Here is a 6,309-nt window from a genome sequence, read left to right on the forward strand (position 1 = left end):
GTCCGTTTCTTACCGAGTATATCTTGAGTACAACGTATGACGACGATGCTGATAAGGAAAGTATTATTATTATAGTAAACACGTATCTCGTTTTCCGGCCTAGTCACCGTTTACACATTTCCAAGCGAAGTCATAGGTTTAAAGATATCGAATCCTCTCTCCTTGTAAACATATTGTAGCATCTTCCTTAGGATTCGCACGGTTAGGTTTTGAGTGAATTTTAAGTTGGTGCGAGAATTTATAATTCAGAGATGGGTATGTATGGGAAGAGATTGGCATTTTGGTACATAGATGTGAAAGCTCAAAATGGTCTCGAGCGATGAAACTCACGTGAGTATTTGGTATTTTCCAAAAGTAGAGGAACTTGAATAGTCATTGGTGGGAATGCGAGGTATATCTTGAATATCTTTTCTATAATAATAGGGATTCTTGGTGCACGAGAGAATGGTTAAATATGAAGGCCGTGATAAGCTAATGTAGCTTGATTGGCTCGAGATAAGTGCGGTAGGTTAAGTGTCGACTCTATCTTAGTCAAATCTTTCTCTGAAAATTTTGACAAATGAAAAATACATCGGTGTACATAGTATGGTTGATTTTTGGTTACGATACTTTGGACAAAACTCCATCGAGATTGATGATACATTATATCAACTTCCATGTCAAATGATGTCCAACGCATTTTCAAAGTCGTGTTGTAAGATGAAAATGATTCGATTGAATTCAAGCGCAAACGATTAGGTAGAGTTCGTTTCGATCACGACAAATCCGACACGAACTTTCCACTATACTCCGCCAATTGATCCGGCGCTTCGATCGCTTCGGATTGACTAGAATCTCTACTTCTACATCTTTAGATCTCCTTTTGAGATAGCAATCGCTTTAAGGATTTGGATTAGATGATCTCACCTTGTTAGGACAAGACATTGATTGCCGCACGGCATGATTATCTCTAAAGAATCCAATTCGGGTGCCAGAAAAAAACATCATCTCCTCTGTCCCCCAGTTGTTTAGTGTCTTTACATCATGAAAAGATTTCAGTCCGAGGATTCAGATTGGGGGCGCTGATCTGTGTGGATTAGCCAAAATCAATTGTCTATTCCCACTAAGACCCCAATTTTTTAAAATTAAAAAAGACGACGTAGCAAAGTTCCTAAATGGGGCCCATTCAATTGAATTGGGAGCTGACGACTTGCGAAAATGGATCTTTAGGAGATATACTCTCGGATTTTAAATGTTGTCGAATCGGATGGGGCCCCATGGAGCGAGGGCCGATTCAAGGATCTAAATCCTGCTTTTTTTGACAAAGGGGGAGTTATTAATGATCTAAATTAGGGCAATTTGTTAGATATTGATTCCCAAAGTCCCCTGGTTTTTCTAGCAATTTAGGGTTTGAGACCATAGCTTCTAATTATGGCCAGTTGACTGGATTTAGTTGGATCTCGAGAGCTTTTTGACCATGAAGATATTGCAAGTGGGGTGGCATTTAATCCGTGTCCTACCTAACTTAGGAGATAAGCAAAAGGACGCTTAGTGCCCCTATCTCGAGACTTATCTTTTCAATGAGTTTTCGTGTGAATAAGATATGATAATGTAACATTTTTCTCTAAGCAACTCGCATTGGGACCGTCCATTCCCTTACATTCGATTTACCACGATGCATGATCTCCATTGTAGATCGACACTCTCTATAGTCTATTCGTTTTCAGAATTCAGAGTTTCTAACGACTAAAGTCAATATCAATCCTTGATTTAAGGCCTAAAACCAAAACATCAATCGTTGAATTAAAAATTTTGGGCCCAATCGAGAATACGCCAATGTTCAAGATGGGCCTGGTTTACAAAGACCAGACTAAGGCCTAAAACAAACAAGGTGGCAAAATTGTATAACATGGTTTTCTTCAGAAGTAATATCTTCACAAAAATAATAAATTGAGTAGTAGTCTCAGGGCCTGTTAGGTAAAATCTGGAAATTAAATGCTGCATATTTTTTTTGAAGGTATTGAATTTTAGTGTTGATAATCTTAAATGCTCCGAATAAAAAAAAAATTTGTTTGAAGATAGTTAAAAATTGACAGTAGAGTACCATGATTCTCTAACAAAATATGGAAAATTGTTATTATCGGCAGGTTCTTATCAATATATTTGGCAAGATTTTAACTAGCATAGATTATTTTTCAGATAACCCTCCACTTACTTATCAGATTAAGTGGATTCTTAACTTAACTGACCTAATTTCGTTAATCTCATTAAGTAGTGATTTTTAATTTTCAGTAGTGGATTGAGTTATCAAGTAGCCTTTTAGTCTTTTCTTTTTAATCTAAATTTCATTATTTTTCTGGTGTTGCTGCTTGCTGTGCCATGATTAAACGAGTGAAGACCTAAGGTGTCTCCCATGCTCTTCTTCAACAAGATAAACAAGCAAGAATTTCACAAAAGATTGTGATCACGAAGATCAGCAGATGGTGGAGGTCACAAGCCGGAAGAGCCATCCATGGGTCGGGCCACGCCGGCGCGACGGCAACACACACAATCCCAAGAACAGCCACAGCATGTTGATTCCTCCAACCACGGGCTGGCAAGACTTGCGGCCGTGATGGACGGTGATTCACTGCTTGGCCAGACCCACAGGTTGGCTCGGCACAGCACATGCCGTGCTCAACGGTCCTAAAGGAACCACACAAGATGTCTATGTTGCCCCCTCATGTCGATGGGTCCAGCCAAGCAACCTACCAAGGCAAGTCTAAGCACCGTAACGAGTCGGTTTTGGCATGGCATGGCCTCATTCGCGACCTCCCTAAATACGATACCTCGTCACGGGGGCGGTCCGTGTGCCTACTTGATTAAAGGAGTTATTGCACCCCACCGCATGCACATGCATATATCGAGATCGAGGCCTCTGTGGATGGATTGAAGGAATTATTGACAGAAGAAGAATACATATACACACGCTTAAAAGATAAACAGCAAGACATCAGGACTTGCCTGTTTGCAAGCAAAGTGATCGTATGCATTGACATCATCGTCTCCTAGGACATCGTCATTTCAGAAGGTAAACCCCGGCTAACTTGCGTAAGCGGCCGCGGCAGCCACGTTCGTGATGTGGGGGCACGACTACTGAGCACCAGCACTGACGCCTTCTCGGAAAAGCTTGTTGGCCACCGGAGGTGGGAGCCAAGCCGGATTAGTTGCTGCTCGGCCATTTGCTTGTTGTTGGCGCTCGCCGTGATTCTCTTTCCCGTGTGGCTTTTTGATGCATTTTCTTCGCGGCCTAAGGACAAATTTTAGTTTTTTTTTTTTTTTTTTTTTATCTCTGAACCAACAGACTTTATTAATCAGAATTTTTTTGGTAACAAAGGAAAATTGCATGATGAATTGCATGAGTGATTAGTTTGTAATGAACATGAAATCATGGACAAAATTCCAGAATCCATTGAGAACTTTCTAGTTGATCAAATTAAGTGACTCCTTCCCTCCTCAAAGTATTCTAGAGTTCTCTCTCTCTCTCTCTTTTAATAATTTTTTTCCAAATTCAATCTTAATCATATTAGCTTTAGAATGTTTATACAACTAAATGAGTTGAAAAACATGATCATGGATATTTTATTGAAACGGTTAGCATGTTCAAGAGCTTTTACTTGCTTTAACCTAATTCAATTATACTTGTCAATGGGCAAATGAGCTAATCTTTTCCATTTTTTTCTGCAGATCCAGTTTAAGCTGCCCATGTCAAGAAGATAGGAGTTCTCACAGTTACAGACGTAAGAGTGAAGAGCTTTGGTTAGAAGCTTTGTTCAGCCGCTTCTCGTCGTAACTTATTCCAACCAAATCTGGTTTACAAGTGAAACCACAAGGGGACCAAATACTTTTGAACATCAGAACGATGTATCAAGGCAGAGAGATGAAACATGAGCAAACATCTGTTCAAGGCTTGAAACTCGATGGTTAATTATTTAGACATTGCAGGAACTTCATGATTAAACATGTTTCCAATATATAGATGATTTCATTGGTAAACTTGGCCATATTATGTCTTTCCCACCAGGTAATCTCATCACGATGGTTTGAATTTGTATTAGATAAAGAACTCACAATTCCAAATTTCGAGAAAGCTTTACATCCTTTTGAATTGCTTTCTGTGAGCTTAATATTATAATCTTTTGAGAAGTGTTAGTAGTGAGAGAGTTTGTGCTTAGGCGTGAGACAGTGAGACCTATCTACTTGGGTTCAAGCAACACCTGCTTTAAGGAGAGGTGCTTAACTAAAAGCAATACTTACTACTGTAACTTATCAACAATTGATTAGTAAGAATTTGGTGTTTCGGTCTCCCTCCTTGAGCCATCTAACCCTGGACTTCTGCCTGAAGAAGGACTCTTCCGAGGAGCGCAACTCTGCATAGATACATCTTTGGCTTTTAACTCCACCTCTTTTCGGCGGAAAAGGATTTAGTTGTAATTTCTTCCATCATCTTTCGCGCATCAAGAGTTCTATTGATATATTGGAGAAGGAATCTCTAGAGTTGCTTAAGCCGACATTTGAGAGCCTTGAGTTTAGAGACAAGCTTGTACATAGGGTAACCATTCCCCGGCGCATTCCACACTTGTGAGACAATTTCCTTGAATTCCGGGTGCTTCATCCAGAAGTCGAAGAACTTGAATGGCTTCCTTGTATGAGTCGGATTAAGAATCTTCACCACCATAGGCGAGTGGTCCGAGATTCCAGGAGCAAGGAAGGAGGCTTCTGAGTAAGATAGATCCAAGCTCCACTTTGCATTCACTAGAACCCTGTCTTACCTTCAGCTGTGATAGAACAGATAGAGAAAATATTTAGACAATTCCTTTGGAAAGGTCCGGACCTAGGCAGGGGTGGTGCGAAGGTAGCATGACGTTTGCCTTCCAAAGGATGAAGGAGGGCTAGGTGTTAGGAGGCTCCAAGATTGCAATAAAGCCGCCATGCTAAAGCATATTTGGATCTTGTTCTCCGACAAGGAAGCGCTTTGGTGTAGATGGGTCCATTCCACGTTCTTAAGAAACAAGAATTTTTGGGTTGCTAGGAAGCCAACTTCGGCTCTGGGCTGGAAGAGCTTGTTGACCCTAAGAAGGAATTTTAGGATGGCCTTCGCCGGAAAATTGGCGATGGCCAAACAACCTCTACGTGGTTTGACAACCGGCATCCTAGAGGGCCCTTGAACCTGTTCTTTTCAGACTCTCTTATCTATAGTTCGGGGCTCTCTAGACAAGCTTGTGTTGCTGACCTCTTCTCGATGCTGGCCAAGCTCTTAGATTGGTGCTTCAATCGTGGGGCAACCTCTTTCGACCCGACGAATGACCCGGATTGTTGTGTTGGCGAGAAAGCTCTTCGGGCCAATTCACTATGGCATCGGCGTGGAACTTCATCGGGAAGAAGAGGACGCGGGTCCACCGGTACTCCTTTGTATGGGACAACGCCATAGTGCCTCGATATCAACTTAATCTCGGCTCATGGCCGGGCGTGGCTTCCAACCCGGGACCTCCTTTTGGCCTATGGTATTATTGGAAATGCTACCTGTGCATTTTGCAAAAATGTGCCTGACTCTCTTGACCACTTGTTTTTTGATTGCCGTGTCACGGCTAGCGTTGCCTTCTTTTGGGCGTCCAGATGCAATTTACCCTGGCGCAACAGAGGTTGGGGGGAGAATTTCAGGTGGGCGACTACCTATTTGATGGGGAAGGATTTCTATAAGAGCATAGCCCGTTTTTCATTTGGCGCGTTGTGTCATATCATTTGGAAAAATAGGAATGCCATCATCTTTAGAGACCAGCCTCTCTCTATTCCGGCCATTAAAAACCACATCCTTAAAGTGGTTCGCGACAAGGCTATCACCTTCTCGAAGACAATTTCGAAATGTATTTGGAGTCTAGACCCGATTATTTTCAATGGGGACCTTTAGGTCCTAGATCGACGATGGCCTCCTCTCTGTTTTTTGTCTCTGATTGATAGCTGGTCGAGCTAGCCGTGCTTAGTTTGGCCTTGTTGTTGTTGTTGTGGTGCCGCCTCTGTGGCTTTTGCATCTCGTCACCCTTCCACTTCTTTTGGTTCTACATTTGGAGTGCAAGTTACTGGTGACGAGATCTTTTGTACGTTTGGCTTTTCTTAATATATATCTTACCTTTACCAAAAAAAAAAAAATTGATTAGTAAAATCCAACCAGCGGGTTCTCAGTTTAGGACAGTGGGCATAGGTTTACATCAAGCTGAACCATTATAAACTCTGAGTGCATTGCTCTTTATCTTTCTGCTCATATTCACTAATTAGTTGATGGAAGAACATTGC

The sequence above is a fragment of the Eucalyptus grandis genome, chromosome 3, assembly GCF_016545825.1.
Source record: "Eucalyptus grandis isolate ANBG69807.140 chromosome 3, ASM1654582v1, whole genome shotgun sequence".
Classification (NCBI taxonomy): Eukaryota; Viridiplantae; Streptophyta; class Magnoliopsida; order Myrtales; family Myrtaceae; genus Eucalyptus; species Eucalyptus grandis.